The 19726-nt window shown below is 38.7% G+C and overlaps 1 protein-coding gene across 3 annotated transcripts in view; it reads right to left on the bottom strand.

Annotated features, from left to right (window-relative positions):
• Positions 1–19726, bottom strand: part of WDPCP (WD repeat containing planar cell polarity effector) — a 727433-nt gene that overhangs the window by 541548 nt on the left and 166159 nt on the right. The gene's annotated exons all lie outside the window — the stretch shown is intronic.

Here is a 19726-nt window from a genome sequence, read left to right as displayed (position 1 = left end):
GAAGAATTGATGCTTTTGAACTGTGGTGTTGGAGAAGACTCCTGAGAGTCACTTGGACTGCAAGGAGGTCCAACCAGTCCATTCTAAAGGAGATCAGTCCTGGGTGTTATTTGGAAGGAATGATGCTAAAGCTGAAACTCCAGTACTTTGGCCACCTCATGTGAAGAGTTGACTCATTGGAAAAGACTCTGATGCTGGGAGGGATTGAGGGCAGGAGGAGAAGGGGATGACAGAGGATGAGATGGCTGGATGGCATCACCAACTCAATGGACCTGAGTTTGAGTGAACTTTGGGGGTTGGTGATGGACAGGGAGGCCTGGCGTGCTGCGATTCATGGGGTTGCAAAGAGTTGGACACGACTGAGCGACTGAACTGAACTGATATGATTTACAGAATAGATAAATTTATAAGACAAAAAACAGACTGATGGTTATCAAAATCTGGAGGGAGGCAGGTATGGGATTGCCTTTTTTGTTTTGACTTGTGCCGGGTCTTCGTTGCTCTCCACAGACTTTCTCTAGTTGCAGCAAGCAGAGGCCACTCTTTGTGGCAGGGTGTGGGCTTCCCATTGCAGTGGCTTCTCTTTGGCACTGGTGGTTAAGAACCTGCCTGCCAGTGCAGGAGACGTAAGAGGCATGGGTTCAGTACTTGGGTTGGAAAAATTCCCTGGTAGTAGGAAATGGCAACCCACTCCAGTTTTCTTGCCTGGAGAATCCTGTGAACAGAGGAATCTGGCAGGTTACGGTCCATAGGGTTGCCAAAAGTCAGACATGACTGAAGTGACTTACCACGTACATACTCTCGCGGAGCACAGGCTTTAGGAGTGTGGGCTTCAGTAGTTGTGACTCATGGGCTGAGCTGCTCAGCATCGCCATACGATCATCCCAGACTAATCTATTCCCTATATTGAAAGGCAGATTCCTATCCACTGTGCCACTAAGGAAGTCCAGTATGGGATTTCTTAATGGGGCAATGAAAATATTGTAGAACTTGGCATAGATGCTAGTTATACAATATTGTGAATGTACTAAATGCCACTAGATTCTTCACTATAAAATGGCTAATTTTATGTTATGAGATTTCACCTTAATAAAAATTCAGTTATCTGTATTATGTGGTGTACAACTCAGAATATCCTTCGATCCAAGGCAACAGGACTATAAGTCATAGGTAGTGAAACAAGTGTTTGGACCAGTTACTAACAATGAGAATCTACTTCAGCCACCTGTAATGTGCCAGATTCATAAAGAGGAGCCTGACAGTTCACCAAGGAGAGAAATGATACTTAGTCCTCATATTTGTTGGCAGCTACTTCAAAATAGAAGAGGCATTCATCTTTCTGACAGCAAGGGCACTTGAGATTCCATTTTTTTCATGCTTTACAAAAATGTGTTTTCAATTGAAAACTGATACTCTGCTTTTTATGAAAAAAATCTTGCAATTGGTGATGTGCAGAAGAAAAATGACCTATTTCTACTTGTACATTCCACTGCATTTAAATTCTTAGTGCAAAGATAAAGCCAAGAATTCTCTGCTTCTCAGGGTCAGAGGTGTCAGAATTGCCATTCACCATAAAATCAGAGGGGCAGCAATGGTAATTAAGGCTTTAGGAAACAGACCAGTGAGGACTCGGGGTAGGGAGGTGGGTGAAGAAGACAATGATATAGGGATTTAGTATTTAAGGGATAGAATCACATGGAATGGTGATTATCTGTCCTCTCTTTCAAAGGAAAGAGGAAATAAGGAAATATACAGATAGGCTTCTATTCAGCATTAATGTGTTCTCGCTGCAAGGATTAAAAGAGCCTGAAATGAGGCACCAAGGAGGGCTACCACATTTCTTTAGGAGGTATTTAAACTCTGGGAAATTGATGGACGTGATGAGCTCTGAAGTGACAGTTCACTTCTCTGACTCTAGGAAAGCTGTCACAGATCAGAATATTTTTTCTCTTTAGAGAAGGCATCTACCTGTCTGATGTCTTAATAGACCTCTCTACCTGTATGTAACAATTCCTTCATGATTATTTTCTTGTCCTAATCTTAGTGGGGATAAGGAACAAAGACATTATTCAAACTATAATCTTTCAAACAGTTGAAGCGGACTGCAATAAGCTCATCCCCAACTCAGATAAGTTTTGCATTCTTTGGGTAAAAGAATACTAGTTCTTAACTTGACCATCTGTGGCATTCTTATCATTATTCTAAACCTTTTTATTGTAGTCCAAAATCACCTTTATGATTGGGCAGCCTAACTTTAGAAAAGAAGTGTTTAAGTGCCATCTGAATAAATAGGCAAACAAACCCAGAATGTGTTTGAGTTGTTCACTTATTTGGTTCCTAGGATAGTGGTTACTGTCCTATGGACCACAGAAATGCCTTTGTTAGGGAGAAGATGGAGCATGTGGTAAAGGGCCAAGGGGAGGCCAGGGAACAAGGAGGAGGAGCCATTGACGCACTGCCCCAATACAGTATTGTAAAGTAAAATTTAAAAAAAGAAAATAACAACTGGCTCTGCAGGTAACAATTCCTCAAATTAAATATTAAGAACTCAACTGGCCATGCCTTATTCTTTTCCTGCTTTTATGTGTTACAAGGCCAAAGGCAAAGAAACAACAGACCCAGAGCCAATGAGTGGTAGAACTGAAGTTAGAATCCAGGAGAACTTTACTGCCAATCTAGTGCTCAGTCCACTAAACTAGGGAGGTTGCCCAAATATGTAAGCCCAGTTAACATAATAAATATATTGTGATGATGTTCACATAAGCACTCTGCAAAAAATATCCTGTAATCTCATTCTGGTAGTAATTTGATATTTAGATCAAATTGACATCTCCACACTTCTTTAAGCATGAAATATGTTATAAAGACTTATTGTTGCTTCATAAAACAATAATACAAGCAAGACCATAACCTTAAACATTTGAATAACAAGTAATTCTCACGGCACTCTCATTTATTACTTTTATGGGTCTGTATGGCACAGAGGTTATGGTGGTGATTTACCAAGTCTGAAGTCTCTGAATACCTCTTTGGTGGGGGAAAATGTCAGCCTGTAGATCAGTCAAAATCACATGATACACTCGGTTGTAAAATTCTAGTGTTAGAGCCTCAGGTCAAAGGCTAGACTTGCTCCTATACTTTTCACTTTTCACCTTCCAGGAGAATTACAGTGCGTCGTACTTTGGAGCTGCTAACAAAATTCTCAGCTAGATTTGAGTCATTTAGAAAACAGGAAACAAAGCATGATGAAATTTATTTTCAAATGGAAAATTGTAATTGGCTCATTTTGAAGGGAGAAAGAAAGAACATACTCATCAAGAGAGTAGAAGATAAATTATGAAAAATGAAATGGAGAATTTGGACAAGAAATAAGATGGGTTTACCTCAAAGCATATCTGAAATACCATTTTTAAAAATAGAATATTATAAACACTCAGAACCAGTCCTTCTGAGTGAAAAGGAACTTCTAGACAAAAGGCAGCCAAGGAATACAGAGGCTCTGGCACACGCTTGTTTTCCATCACCATGGAGGAATATAGCTCCGTGTTGATACTGGGGTTATATATATTTATAAGCATAGTTCTTGGTAGGCAGTAGTTTCCAGTTTCACACAAGCCATTTGGAGGACCCTTGGGAGGTCACTGGGTCATATCCTTATGCAACAGGGACTTCACCTACTGAAACACTAAGGGTGAGTCCTAACAGTACCAAGACTGGGCATTGAGGGAACAAGCCATGCCAAGCACAGACGGTGGCAATCTGGCTGGGCTTCACAGTCATTAGAAGTCATTCAAACAAGAGGATACCAAGAGTGATCCTAGAGGTTAAACCAAGATGAGGAACCAGATGTCAGAGCCAAGAGCAGAGCTTAAGTCCAGTGGCAATATTCAATTGCTGGGGGCTGAGACAGTGACCTTTCCAGGCTGTTCATGGGGTTCTCAAGGCAAGAATATTGAAGAAGTTTGTCACTCCCTCCTCCAGTGGATCATGTTTTTTCAGAACTCTTCACCATAACCCATCCATTTTGGGTGGCCCTAAAGGCATGGCTCATTGGAGAAGGCAATGGCAACCCACTCCAGTACTCTTGCCTGGAAAATCCCATGGACAGAGGAGCCTGGGGGGCAGCAGTCCATGGGGTCACTAGGAGACAGACACGACTGAGCGACTTCACTTTTTACTTTCATGCATCGGAGAAGGAGGTGGCAACCCACTCCAGTGTTCTTGCCTGGAGAATCCCAGGGACGGGGGAGCCTGATGGGCTGCTGTCTATGGGGTCACACAGAGTCAGACACGACTGAAGTGACTTAGCAGCAGCAGCAGCAAAGGCATGGCTCATAGTTTCATTGAGTTAGACAAGGCCGTGGTCCATGTGATCAATTTGTTTAGTTTTCTGAGACTGTGGTTTTTATTCTGCCTGCTCTTTGATGGATAAGGATAAGAAGCTTATGGAAGCTTCCCGATGGGAGAGACTAACTGAGGGGGAAACTAGGTCTTGTTCTGATGGCAGGCAATAAAGGACAGAAATGGTATGGACTTAAAAGAAGCAGAAGATATTAAGAAGAGGTGGCAAGAATACACAGAAGAACTATACAAAAAAGATCTTCATGACCCAGATAATCATGATGGTATGATCACTCACCTAGAGTGAGACATCCTGGAATGTGAAGTCAAGCGGGCCTTAGAAAGCATCACTACAAACAAAGTTAGTGGGGGTAATGGAATTCTAGTTGAGCTATTTCAAATCCTGAAAGATGATGCTGTGAAAGTGTTGCACTTAATATGCCAGCACATTTGGAAAACTCACCAGTGACCACAGGACTGAAAAAAGTAGTTTTCATTCCAATCCAAACAAAGGCAATGCCAAAGAATGCACAAACTACCGTACAGTTACACTCATCTCACATGCTAGCAAAATAATGTTCAAAATTCTCCAAGCCAGGCTTTGACAGTACATGAACCATGAACTTCCAGATGCCCAAGAAGGATTTAGAAAAGGCAGAGGAACCAGAGATCAAATTGCCAACATCTGCTGGATCATCAAAAAGGCAAGAGTGTTCCAGAAAAACATCCACTTCTGCGTTATTGATTATTCCACAGCCTTTGACTGAGTGGATTACAATAAACTGTGGAAATTTTTTTTTAAATGGCAATACCAGACTACCTGACCTGCTTCCTGAGAAATCTGTATTCAGGTCAAGAAGCAACAGTAAGAACTGGACATGGAACAACAGACTGGTTCCAAATCGGGAAAGGAATACATCAAGGCTGTTTATTGTCACCCTGTTTATTTAACTTATATGCAGAGTACATCATGAGAAATGCTGGGCTGGAGGAAGGACAAGCTGGAATCAGGAATGCTGGGAGAAATATCACTAACCTCAGATATACAGATGACACCATCCTTATGGCAGAAAGTGAAGAACTAAAGAGCCTCTTGATGAAAGTGAAAAAGGAGAGTGAAAAAGCTGGCTTAAAGCTCAACATTCAGAAAACGAAGATCATGGCATCTGGTCCCATGACTTCATGGCAAATAGATGGGGAAACAGTGGAAACAGTGGCTGACTTTATTTTGGGGGGCTCCAAAATCACTGCAGGTGGTGACTGCAGCCATGAAATTAAAAGACACTTGCTCCTTGAAAGAAAAGCTATGACCAAGCTAGGCAGCATATTAAAAAGCAGAGACGTTACTTTGCCAACAAAGGTCCATCTAGTCAAAGCTATGTTTTTTCCAGTAGTCATGTATGGATGTGACAATTGGACTATAAAGGCGGCTGAGTGCTGAAGAATTGATGGTTTTGAACTGTGGTGTTGGGGAAGACTCTTGATAGTCCCTTGGACTGCAAGGAGACCCAACCAGTTCATCCTAAAGGAAATCAACCTTGAATATTCATTGAAAGGACTTATGTTGAAGCTGAAACCCCAATACTTTGGCCACCTGATGCAAAGAGCTGACTCATTTGAAAAGACCCTGATGCTGGGAAAGATTGAGGGCAGGAGGAGAAGGGGATGACAGAGGATGAGATGGTTGGATGGCATCACTGACTCGATGGACATGGGTTTGGGTGGACTCCAGGAGTTGGTATTGGACAGGGAGGCCTGGTGTGCTGCAGTTCATGGGGTTGCAAAGAGTCAGACATGACTGAGTGACTGAAGTGAACTGAACTGACTTCTATTACCACCATCTACCTCTGCAAGTGCACAATGCACACACACTCCACAGCCTAAAACAAGCGCTCCTAGGGTGGCCAATTGGGCATTACTATCTGAGGACTGAGTATGAATATGCTGGGGCTCAATCTGTTTCTGGGTTTTTCTGCAAAAGTGGCAGAAAAATGGGATTAATAAATTAATAAATGGGATTTGTTTAAAGCACTGAATTTTTCAAAACATGGGGTACAAAAGTAAAAAAGAGTTTTCAGAATTTGGTTGATGAAAAAGTAATTGCTGTTTTGGACTAAGAATTTTAAATCATTATAATTAGACTCAAACATTTTTATTAATCAAAAACTGAGCCAATACAATCAACACATTTTTGCCAAAGAGAAACAAGTTTGTTTATCCCTCAGCATAAAAATTTATGCTCTGGAATTCAACAAACTCTTAGCATTTTCTGCCTCCTACTGGTTGTGGAAGAGTTTTCCCTGCAAGATGCTTGAAGAAGTGGTAGTCAGTTAGTGAGAGGTCGGTAGAATATGGCGGGCAAACTGAAACTTTGTAGCCCAGTTCATTCAACTTTTTAAAAAGTATTTATTTATTTATTTGGCTGTGTGTGGTCTTAGTTGCAGCACGTGGATTTAGCTGCCCCACAACATGTGGGATCTTAGTTCCCTGACCAGGGATTGAACCTGCACTCTTTGCATTGCAAGGTCGATTCTTAACCACTGGACCACTGGAGAAGGCCCTCCTTCAATTTTTGAAGCATTGGTTGTGTGACCTGTAGTAGGACATTGTCATGGAGAAGAACTGGGCCCTTTCTGTTGACCAATGCTGGCTGCAAATGTTGCAGTTTTCGGTGTATCTCATCAGTTTGCTGAGCATACGTCTCAGATGTAATGATTTCACTGGGATTTAGAAAGTTGCAGTGGATCAGACAGGCGGCAGACCACCAAACCGTGACCATGACCTTTAAGTTTGTCTTCGGTAAGTGCTTTGATGCTTCTTCTTGGTCCAGCCACTGAGCTGGTCATTGCTGGTTGTCATATACAGTCCACTTTTTGTCACACATCACAACCAATCGCAAAATGGATTGTTGTTGCACAGAATAAGAGAAGACAACACTTCAAAACAACAATGTTTTTGATTTGCGGTTAGCTCATGAGGCACCCACTTTTCCAGTTTGTTTCAAATGCCAAACAACTGTAGAATGTCAACATTGGCCAACATTGAGTTCTTCAGCAACTCCTCGTGTAGTTTTAAGAGGATCAGCTTTGATAATTGCTCTCAATTGGTCACGTCAGCTTTTGATGGCTGGGCCCTATGCTCCTTATCTTCAAGGCTCTCATCTCCTTTGCAGCAATTCTTGAACCACCACTGCACTATATGCTTGTTAGCAGTTCTTGGACCAAATGCACTATTTAAGCTGAAAGTTGTCTCTGCTGCTTTGTGACCCATATTGAACTTGAATTTAAAAAAAAAATCACTCAAATTTGCTTTTTGTCTAACATATTCTTTGTGTTCTTTATAGTCTAAAATAAATATAAACATAAGTAGTAAGTCATTAGCAAAAAAAAGAAATGTATGTTAAAATGATGTATAACATAACTACATTAATTTAAGAATATATTCCAATATCAAATTGCAAAGTTCAACAATGCAAAACCACAACTGCTTTTGTGCCAACCTAACAGTAAAAAAATTTACAGCCATAGTTCTAACTTGTTAACCTTTTTCTTTTTTACTATCTCTGGGGTGATGACAGGATCTCCTAAGACTGGGTTTAAATTGTCCCAAGAGAGGGTCACTCCATACTATCTTTTTCTATACTATTCTGTTTCTTCATTGTTGTATATATTATTTAAGTGAACTCAAGAGAACAAAAAATGCTTAGTAATTTGGAACTGTAATAAAAATTTATGCCTTACTCTTGTGTATCAAACACACAGTCTTCAACTGATAAATATAGAATGTGAGCTCCAATTTTTTTTAAAAAAAATCACTGCTTAGTTACTCAAAAGCTAGATATAAAGTCCCTGCAGGGTGGGAACTTTGCTTTGTCCTTTTGCTTTGCTTCACTTTGGATCTTAGGCACCAAGAACAGTGTCTGGCATATAGGAGCCACTCAAGCTTAAAGCCCCATTTGAAGAAAGTAAAAATATCTAAGTGAAAGTGTTAGCTGTTCAGTTGTGCCTGATTCTTTGTAACTCCACAGACTATAGCCCACCAGGCTCCGCTGTCCATGGAATTCTCCAGGCAAGAATACTGGAGTGGGTTGTCATTTCCTTCTCCAGGGGACCGTCTTGACCCAGAGATCAAACCCGCATCTCCTGCATTGCAGGTGGATTCTTTACCATCTGAGCCACCAGGTAAGCCCCAAAATATTTAGTGTATACCCAAACATACTTTATGTAAGAATCATAGATTAAAAGTATTAGTATTATTAAAATGAAGCATATATGTTTCAATAATAGAAATATAATTGCAATTCTTAGTTATCAACTGGATTCTCTTTTGGCCTATTCCATTCTGCTATTCAACAAAGCCACAAACTCTCATCAGTCAGGCTGAGACTGTTGGTAACAAGTGCGTAGAGTCTCTGATTGCATTCAAGAGTAAAAAAAAAAAAAGCTATCTGGGTCATTTGTCATTTTATATTACTGCCACTTCTCCTTTGTGTTAATACCGATAACTCTCTCTGCTGAAAGTATTTGGGTTAGAGATGAAGTTAGGAATATGGTCTGTCTGGTATTTTCATAAGATTAAAATATATATATATATATTTTTTTTGTGTGTGGATATATATTTTCATATATATCCACATAAAACCTTACCCAGGAAAATAATAAGTCACTTCCCCTTTTTTTCTTAAAAGCAACTGACAATAATAGAAATAAAACAATTGTTCTTCACACTTTCTGATGGGGATTCCTTTATATGCTCAATTCCAGTTTTAGCTAAATGGTTTTGTGACTGAAGAGTTGCTGGTTTGACCACCAGAAAGCAGAATAGGAACAAACCTTGTTCTAGAGTAATTTAGCAATAGACCTGCTGTTGGAGTTCCTCTCACAAAAGGATGGGGGGCTGAAGACTAACAGTAAGAAGACAGGTGTTTACTGAATTCTCCATGTGTCTGATATTATACCAAAAGCGATGTGGTCATTAAGAGCATGAAATCCAGGGTAAAACTGCTTAGGTTCCAGTCCTGGTTCTATGTCTTAGTAGCTGTGCATTCTCAGATGAGTTAGTTAACCTCTCTGTGCCACTTATAATGGAGAAGGAAATGGCAACCCACCCAGTATTCTTGCCTGGAGAATCCCAGCGACAGAGGAGCTTAGTGGGCTGCCATCTATGGGGTCTCACAGAGTCAGACATGACTGAAGCGACTTAGCAGCAGTAGCAGTGCCACTTATAAAACTACTGCTATTATTAGAAAGGAAACACAAATCTTAAATGATACACTAGATGAGATGGATCTCTTTGATATCTTCAGGACATTCTATCCAAATGAAGAATACACCTTCTTCTCAAGTGCACATGGAACATTCTCCAGGATAGACCACATCTTGGGTCACAGATCAAACCTCAGTAAATTTAGGAAAATTGAAACTGTATCAAGCATCTTCTCTGACCACAATGCTATAAGCCTAGATATCAATTATAAGGAAAAAAACTGTAAGAAACACAAACACATGGAGATTAAACAACACATTTCTAAATAACGAACAGTTTACTGAAACTCAAAATGGATTAAAGACCTAAAGGTAAGACCAGAAACTATAAAACTCCTAAAACTCCTAGAGGAGAACATAGGCAAAACACTCTCTGACATAAATCACAGCAGGATCCTCTATGATCCACCTCCCAGAATACTGGAAATAAAAGCAAAATAAACAAATGGGATCTAATTAAAATTAAAAGCTTCTGCACAACAAAGGAAACTATAAGCAAGGTGAAAAGACAGCCTTCAGAATGGGAGAAAATAATAGCAAATGAAGCAACTGACAAACAACTAATCTCAAAAATATACAAGCAACTCCTGCAGCTCAATTCCAGAAAAATAAACGACCCAATCAAAAAATGGGCCAAAGAACTAAACAGATATTTCTCCAAAGAAGACATACAGTTGGCTAACAAACACATGAAAAGATGCTCAACATCACTCATAATCAGAGAAATGCAAATCAAAACCACAATGAGGTACCATTTCACGCCAGTCAGAATGGCTGCAATCCAAAAGTCTACAAGCAATAAATGCTGGAGAGGGTGTGGAGAAAAGGGAACCCTCTTACACCGTTGGTGGGAATGCAAGCTAGTACCACTAGCTTGGTACTAGCCAAGATGGAGCCACTTGGAGAACACTATGGAGAACAGTGTGGAGATTCCTTAAAAAACTGGAAATAGAGCTGTCTTACGACCCAGCAATCCCACTGCTGGGCATACACACCAAGGAAACCAGACTTGAAAGAGACACATGTACCCCAATGTTCATCGCAGCACTGTTTATAATAGCCAAGACATGGAAGCAACCTAGATGTCCATCAGCAGATGAATGGATAAGAAAGCTGTGGTACATATACACAATGGAGTATTACTCAGCCATTAAAAAGAATACATTTGAATCAGTTCTAATGAGGTGGATGAAACTGGAGCCTATTATACAGAGTGAAGTAAGCCAGAAAGAAAAACACCAATACAGTATACTAATGCATATGTATGGAATTTAGAAAGATGGTAACGATAAGCCTGTATGTGAGACAGCAAAAGAGACACAGATGTATAGAACAGTCTTTTGGACTCTGTGGGAGAGGGAGAGGGTGGGATGATTTGGGAGAATGGCATTGAAACATGTATAATATCATATATGAAACAAATCGCCAGTCCAGGTTTGATGCAGGATACAGGATGCTTGGGACTGGTGCACTGGGATGACCTAGAGGGATGGTACGGGGAAGGAGGTGGGAGGGGGGTTCAGGATGGGGAACATGTGTATACCCGTGGCAGATTCATGTTGATGGATGGCAATACAATATTGTAAAGTAATTATCCTCCGATTAAAATAAATATTTATATTTTAAAAATAAACATAAAAAAGAAAAAAATAAATTGTAATGGAAAAGAAACTAAAAAAAAGAAATCAAAAGGTAAATAAAAAAATGTCTAGAAACAAATGGCAATGAAAACATGACAACTCAAAACCTATGGGATGCAGCAAAAGCAGAAGAGGGAAGTTTATAGCAATACAATCCTACCTCAAGAAGCAAGAAAGATATTGAATAGACAACCTAACTTCACACCTAAAGCAACTGGAAAAGGAAGAAGAAAAAACCCCAAAATTAGTAGAAGGAAAGACATAAAGATCCGAGCAGGAATAAATGAAAAAGAAATGAAAGAAACAATAGTAAAGATTAATAAAACTAAAGGCTGGTCCCTTGAGAAGACAAACAAAACTGACAAACCCTTAGCCAGACTCATAAAGAAAAAAAGAAGAATCAAATCAACAAAATTAGAAATGAAAAAGGAGTGGTTAAACAGACAATGCAGAAATACAAAGAATTATAAGAGACTATTATGAACAACTATATGGCAATAAAATAGATAGCCTGGAAGAAATGGACAGATTCGTAGAAAAGCTCAATCTTCCCAGACTGAACCAGGAAGAAGCAGAAATTATGAAAAACCCGATTACAAGCACTGAAATTGAAGCTGTGATCAAAACTCTCCCCAAAAACAAAAGCCCAGGATCAGATGGCTTCACAGAAGAATTCAATAAAACATTTAGAGAAGAGCTAATGCTTATCCTTCTAAAACTCTTTCAAAAAATTGCAGAGGAAGGAACACTTCCAAACCCATTCTATGAGGCCATCATCACCCTGATACCAAAATCAGAGAGAGACAACACAAAAAAGAAAACTATAGGTCAATATCACTGATGAACACTGATGCAAAAATCCTCAACAAAGTTTTAGCAAACAGAACTCAGCAACACAACAAAAAGCTCTTACCCCATGATCAAGTTGGGTTTATTCCAGGGATTCTAGGATTTCAATATATGGAAATCAATCAATGTGATACACCATATTAACAAATTGAAAGACAAAAGCCATAAGATCATCTCAATAGATGCAGAAAGAGCCTTTGACAAAATTCAGCGCCTATTTATGATTCAGTTCAGTTCAGTTGCTCAGTCATGTCTGACTCTTTGCGACCCCATGAATTGCAGCACATCAGGCCTCCCTGTCCATCATCAACTCCCAGAGTTCACTCAAACTCAACTCATCAAAAAATGGGCATAGAAGGAACCTACCTCAACATAGTAAAGGCCATATATGATAAGCCTACAGCAAACATTATTCGCAATGGTGAAAAACTGAAAACATTCCCCCTAAGATCAGGAATAAGACAAGGGTGTCCACTTTTGCCACTATTATTCAACATAGTTCTGGAAGTCCTAGCTATAGCAATCACAGAAGAAAAAGAAATAAAAGCAATCCAGATTGGAAAATAAATAAAGCTCTCATTGTTTGCAGATGCCATGATAATGTACATAGAAAACCCTAAAGATAGTATGAGAAAATTACTAGAGCTAATTGGTAAATTTAGGAAAGTTTCAGGATACAAAATCAATGGACAGAAATCACTTGCATTTCTATAAACTAACAATGAAAAATCAGAAAGAGCAATTAAGGAATCAATCCCATTCACCATTGCAACAAAAAAAATTAAATATCAAGGAATAAACTTATCTAAGGAGACAAAAGAACTGTACACAGAAAATTAAAAGACACTGATGAAAGAAATCAAAGATGACATAAACAGATGGAGAGATATTCCATGTTTCTGGGTAGGAAGAATCATAATTATACTACCAAATGCAATCTACAGATTTAATGCAATCCCTATCAAATTACCAATGGCATTTTTTTTACAGAACTAGAAAAAAAATTCATAATTCATATAGAGACACAAAAGACCATGAAAAGCCAAAGCAGTCTTGAGAAAGAAGAATGGAGCTGGAGGAATCAAGCTTCCTGACTTCAGGTTATAGGACAAAGCTACACTCATCAAGGCAGTATAGTACTGGCACTAAAACAGAAATATAGACCAATGGAACAAGATAGAAAGCCCAGAATAAAACCCATGCACCTATGGGTACCTTAATTTTGACAAAGAAGGCAAGAATATACAATGGGACAAAGACAGCCTCTTCAATAAATGGTGCTGGGAAAACTGGACAGCTACGTGTAAAAGAATGAAATTAGAACACTTCCTAACACCATACACGAAGATAAACTCAAAATGGATTAAAGACCTAAATGTAAGACCAAAACCTATAAAACTCTTGGAGGAAAACATAGACAGAACACTCGACGACATAAATCAAAGCAAGATCCTCTATGACCCACCTCTTAGAATAAAGGAAATAAAAACAAAAGTAAACAAGTGGGACCTGATTAAACTTAAAAGCTTTTGCACAGCAAAGGAAACTATAAGCAAGGTGAAAAGACAACCCTCAGAATGGGAGAAAATAATAGCAAATGAAACAACTGACAAAGAATTGATTTCCAAAATACACTAGCAGCTCATATAACTCAATGCCAGAAGAAAAAACAACCCAATCAAAAAATGGGAAAAAGATCTAAACAGACTTTCTGCAAAGACGACATACAGATGGTTAACAGACACATTATTAGAAAAATGCAAATCAAAACCACAATGAGATATCACCTTACACTGGTCAGAATGGCCCTCATCAAAAAAGTCTACAAACAATAAATGCTGGAGAAGGTGTGGAGAAAAGGGAACATTCTTGTACTGTTGGTGGGAACGTAAATTGATATAGCCACTATGGGAGATGGTATGGAGATTCCTTAAAAAACTAGGAATAAAACCACCATATGACCCAGCAATCCCACTCTTAGGCATATACCCTGAGGAAACCAAAATTGAAAGAGATATATGTATTCCATTGTTCATTGCAGCACTATTTACAATAGCTAGAACATGGAAGCAACTTAGATGTCCATCGACAGATGAATAGATAAAGAAGTTGTGGTATATATACACAATGGAATATTACTCAGCCATACAAAGGAATGCATTTGAGTCAGTTCTAATGAGATGGATGAAACTAGAATCTATTATACACAGTGAAGTGAGACAAAAAAAGAAAGATGAATACTGTATTCTAACATATGTGGAATCTAGAAAAATCATACTGGAGAATTTGCTTGCAGGGCAACAATGGAGAAACAGACATAGAGAATAGACTTAATGGACATGGGGAGAGGGGAGAAGAGGGTGAAATGCATGGAAAGAGTAACATAAAAACTTACATTACCATATGTAAAATAGATAGCCGACAGGAATTTGCTGTATGGCTCAGGAAACTCAAACAGGGGCTCTGTATCAACCTAAAAGAGTGGGATGGGGAGGGAGGTGGGAGGGAAGTTCAAAAGGGAGGGGATATATGTATACCTATGGCTGATTCATGTTGAGGTTTGACAGAAAAGAGCAAAATTCTGTAAAGCAATTATCCTTCAATAAAAAAAATTTTAAGAAAGAAGAAAGCAATGCTTACATTGACAGAACTAGCATAAAAAATACTGTTATTATTAGGATGAGAAGCAGAAAACAAATATATTACATGAATAGAAAGAGACTAGGCTGAAGAGAAAGGCATAGGGTTTCTATGAAAGGTAAGGGTCTGACAGCGTTTTTTCATTGATAGTTTTTAAGGTCATTTTAGTGCATTTTCCCTGTGCACAAGATGAATAACTGATGGAGTTGAAGGATAAAGTTTTCTTTATACACTGCAGTTAAAAGTAATACAAACACCACATGACATTTTCAGTGAAAGTTATATTTTCGATTTCAAATGAAAATACATATTAGAATCTATTTATGGGAGAAGCTGAGAAAGAAGTCTCAGGTGAAAAAGCACTTATCTGGCATTACTATACTGAGCCTTCATGCTGCATGCTGCACTAAGATTAAGATAATTTACAGTCAATTTGCAAATGTTGACACAGTGTTACACCAGTAAGTTTTCTGTAGAATTAAATGTATACTTAGAGATACCGGGATAAGCATTTCTACTATATTTTAGTAGAAATTGTGACAATTAGTAGAAAAAGTCAACAATTAAGTGACTAATACTTTCACTTTCATAGTTCATTTACATTATTGTGATAGTTTCAGGCATACAGGAAAGTGATTCAGTTTTATGTAACATATACATATTTTTTCAGATTATCCTCTGCCCATGGGTTTTCCAGGCAAGAGTACTGGAGTGGGTTGCCATTTCCTTCTCCATAGGTTACTATAAGATAGTATAATTCCCTGATAGCTCAGCTGGTAAAGAATCCACCTGCAATGCGGGAGGCCTGGGTTTGATCCCTGGGTTGGGAAGATCACCTGGAGAGGGGAAAGGCTACCCACTCCAGTATTCTGGCCTGGAGAATAACACAGACTGTATAGTCTATGGGGTCGTAAAGAGTCAGACATGACTAAGTGGCTTTCATTTTCACTATGTTTTAACTGAAACTGCCTAGTCAATATTTTCGCTGAGAAGTTTATCACACATCCTGTTCAGTTCAGTTCAGCTGCTCAGTAGTGTCCAATTCTTCGCGACCCCATTAACCATAGCATGCCAGGCCTCCCTGTCCCTCAACAACTCCCAGAGTTTACTCAAACTCATCTCCATTGAGTCAGTGATGTCCTCAAACCATCTCATCCTCTGTTGTCCCCTTTTCCTTCTGTCTTCAATATTTCCCAGCATCAGGGTCTTTTCAAATGAGTCAGCTCTTTGCATGAGGTGGCCAAAGTAGTGGAGTTTCAGCTTCAGCATCAGTCCTTCCAATGAACACCCAGGACTGATCTCCTTTAGGATGGACTGGTTGGATCTCCTTGCAGTCCAAGGGACTCTCAAGAGTCTTCTCCAACACCACAGTTCAATAGCATCAATTCTTCGGCACTCAGCTTTCTTCACAGTCCAACTCTCGCATCCAAACATGACTACTGGAAAAACCATAGCCTTGACTAGACAGACCTTTGCTGACAAAGTAATATCTCTGCTTTTTAATATGCAGTCTAGGTTGGTCATAACTTTCCTTCCAAGGAGTAAGCGTCTTTTAATTTCATGACTGCAATCACTTTCCGTAGTGATGTTTGAGCCCCAAAAAATAAAGTCAGCCACTGTTTCCACTGTTTCCCCATCTATTTGCCATGAAGTCATGGGACCAGATGCCATGATCTTACTTTTCTGAATGTTGAGTCTTAGGCCAAGTTTTTCACTCCTCTTTCACTTTCATCAAGAGGCTCTTTAGTTCTTCACTTTCTGCCATTAGGGTCGCGTCATCTGCATATCTGAGGTTACTGATATTTCTCCTGGCAATCTTGATTCCAGCTTGTGCATCCTCCAGCCCAGCATTTCTCATGATGTACTCCACATATAAGTTAAATCAGGGTGACAAAATACAGCCTTGACGTCCTCCTTTTCCTATTTGAAACCAGTCTGTTCCATGTCCAGTTCTTCCTGACCTGCATATAGGTTTCTCAAGAGGCAGATCAGGTGGTCTGGTATTCCCATCTCTTTCAGAATCTTCCACAGTTTATTGTGATCCACACAGTCAAAGGCTTTGGCATAGTCAATAAAGCAGTAATAGATGTTTTTCTGGAACTCTCTTGCTTTTTCGATGATTCAGTGGATGATGGCAATTTGATCTCTGGTTCCTCTGCCTTTTCTAAAACCAGCTTGAACATCTGGAAGTTCACATATTGCTGAAGTCTGGCTTGGAGAATTTTGAGCATTACTTTACTAGTGTTGAGATGAGTGCAATTCTGTGGTAGTAGAGCATTCTTTCGCATTGCCTTTCTTTGGGATTGGAATGAAAACTGACCTTTCCCAGTTCTGTGGCCACTGCTGAGTTTTCCAAATTTGCTGGCATATTGAGTGAAGCACTTTCACAGCATCATCTTTTAGGATTTAAAATAGCTCAACTGGAACTCCATTACCTCCACTAGCTTTGTTCATAGTGATGCTTCCTAAGACCCACTTGACTTCACATTCTAGGATGTCTGTAAGACTATAAAATTGTAAGATATATCAACTCTAGAAAGACACCCAATTACCTGGCCTTTACATAGTTACATGTATTTATTAAATGATCTCACTAAACAATTTTAATATTCCATTAAAAGTTTAGGGATTCAAAAATGAATCAGGCATGGCTTCTTCTCTTGAGGAATTTACAGGCTAGATGGGGCAAGAGTTAAAGTTCAGAGTATTATTCATCTTAAGAAAATGTCACCAGATGGAAATATAAACTGATGTAGCCACTATGGAAAACAATATGGATGAACCTCAGAAAATAAAGAGTTAACACATATGATCCAGAGAAAAGTAATTCAAAAAGGTACATGCAATCCTAAGTTCATAGCAACACTATTGATAATAGCCAAGACATGGAAACAACCTAAACATCCACCAACAGATGAATGGGAAAAAAGATGTGGTTACATACACATATAATGGGACACTATTCAGCCATAAAAAAGAATGAAATAATGCCATTTGTAGCAATATGGCTGGAACTAAAGATTATCATACTAAGTGAAGTAAGTTAAAAAGAGAATGACATATCATTTACATGTGTTACTTACAAGTAATCTAAAATATGACACAAATGAACCTATCTACAAACAGAAACAGACACAGAGAACAGACTTGTGGCTGCCAAGACGGGTGTGGGAGAATAGATTTGAGAGTTTAGCAGTAGCAGACGCAAAGTATTACACACAGAATGGACAAACAACAGGTCCTACCATATATCACAGGGAGCTATATTCAGGATACACCACAACAGAAAGGAATATGAAAAAGAATGTATGTATATATATATATATATACATATATATCATATATATTCAGTTTTATATATATATATATATGTATACGTATCAGTTCAGTTCAGTTGCTCAGTTGTGTCCGACTCTTTGCAACCCCATGAATCGCCCAAGGTAAGAGAAACCCAAGTAAAATGGTAGGTGTTACAAGAGGGCATCAGAGGGCAGACACACTGAAACCATACTCAGAAAATTAGTCAATCTGATCACACTAGGACCATAGCCTTGTCTAATTCAATGAAACTAAGCCATGCCCACAGGGCAACCCAAGACAGGCAGGTCATGGTGGAGAGGTCTGACAGAATGTGGTCCACTGGAGAAGGGAATGGCAAACCACGTCAGTATTCTTGCCTTGAGAACCCCATGAACAATATGAACAATATGTATATGTATACATGTATATATACATGTTTGTAGGTTCATTTGTGTCATATTTTACATTACACTTGTAAGTAACACATATAAATGATATGTCTTTCTCTTTTTAACTTACTTCACTTAGTATGATAATCTCTAGTTCCAGCATATTGCTACAAATGGCATATATATGTACATATATACATGTATATATATATATATAACTGAATCACTTTGCTGTAAAGAAGAAATTAACACGATTTTGTAAATTAGCAACTGTGTAAATCAACTATACTTGAATAAAACAAATTTTTAAAAAAGAAATAAAATACCACCAGAGAAGTTGAGATAAATTATGAGTTCAGGGAAAACTGATTACTTACAGCTGGTTGAGGTCTAGATTCGATGGGTCTCCTTCCCCACACCTGAACCTACAAGCTCTTGAATTAGAACAGTTCACTCAGATCATTGCCCATTGCCCCCAAACTAAAAGGGAAAGTCACTCACTTTTATAGAGTCAACAACTGGTAGAATATAGATTAGGCCAGGAAAGGGACTGGGGGTAGGGTCTTCACTGCCATTCCTTGTATCAGAAGGACTTCCAAAAACTTTTCCAAAGAGCCTGTTATATTTTTGATAGAAACAAACACAACTGGTTTTGCTCTAATTGCATTAGTACTATATGCTAAACACCTGAAAAGAGAAAATGATCAGTCTGAATTAACTGTTTATAACTGAAGTCATCTTGTTTTTTAGTTATCTGAATAATTAAATTATATAAACAATGTGACAGCTCCTACTCATAATAGTCCCAGCAGGTGAGAAAGGTCTAGCAATTAATTCAACCTATTAGAGAAAGGTAAAAGTGTTTTTTAAAGGTGCATATTTAGATATCCTCTTGAGCTCCCAAGAAGCAGGACTGGTTATAACATATAATACTTAATAAAAAGTTCCTTCATATGTGTAGATGTATGAACCAGCCTAGGTGTTATTTAACACATGTATAATCATCTTCTTGTGCCCCTTTTCCCTCCAAATAAACTAAAAGCAACAAAATAGTCATCTCCAGCCACTCCAACAGTTGTGGTATTCATTTTTCTTTTTGTATCTGGGGGAAATATCACATATTTTGACACCTGAATACTATTCTGTCTTGCATTTTAAAAATGGTTTCATGTATGTATACTTCTTAAGTAGAATATTTCTAATTTCACTTAGGAAATTACAGGTTTCTTAAAGAGAAAGACATGTTCGCGGGTGTTGTCTCCCATTTATGGCAAGGAGCACAGTAGACATTCAGTATAAACTT

The sequence above is a fragment of the Ovis aries genome, chromosome 3, assembly GCF_016772045.2.
Source record: "Ovis aries strain OAR_USU_Benz2616 breed Rambouillet chromosome 3, ARS-UI_Ramb_v3.0, whole genome shotgun sequence".
Taxonomy (NCBI): domain Eukaryota; kingdom Metazoa; phylum Chordata; class Mammalia; order Artiodactyla; family Bovidae; genus Ovis; species Ovis aries.
The sequence above is the reverse complement of the archived record's forward strand: the minus strand, read 5'-3'. Positions and strand labels throughout refer to the sequence as shown.